Consider the following 465-nt stretch of genomic DNA (forward strand, 5'->3'; position numbering starts at 1 on the left):
TGAAATATTTAAATAGCTTTAAATTTGAAATTATTCAATATATTCTGAAGACTACAAATTTAAAATGTCTAAATTATTAAGGCTTTAAATATTATTGAAATTTCTGTTCTGGAGACTAAATAGCACTTATTCTTTTATTAAGAAATCGAAACCAAAATTGTTTAAAAAAAAGTTTTTTAAAGAGTTTTAAAAACCTTAAAAAAGGTCAGAGGTTTTAATAGTTCAATATATGTGATAGAATCTCTTTAAATATGAAATTAGTTTATACTTTTTCATGTTTGAGCTACAATTATTCCATTTTAGAGTTATAAATTACAGTCGTGAAAAACCAATAAAATGTTTTAATTAATTTATATATAAAACAAAAAACCTTCGTATAATTCAATCTAAATGCAGCTGCAAACATTTAATTTGAAATGCGTTGAATTCAAGGTATATTTTAAGAAGATAACTGAAAGCAAAGGA

The sequence above is a fragment of the Belonocnema kinseyi genome, chromosome 3, assembly GCF_010883055.1.
Source record: "Belonocnema kinseyi isolate 2016_QV_RU_SX_M_011 chromosome 3, B_treatae_v1, whole genome shotgun sequence".
Lineage (NCBI taxonomy): Eukaryota > Metazoa > Arthropoda > Insecta > Hymenoptera > Cynipidae > Belonocnema > Belonocnema kinseyi.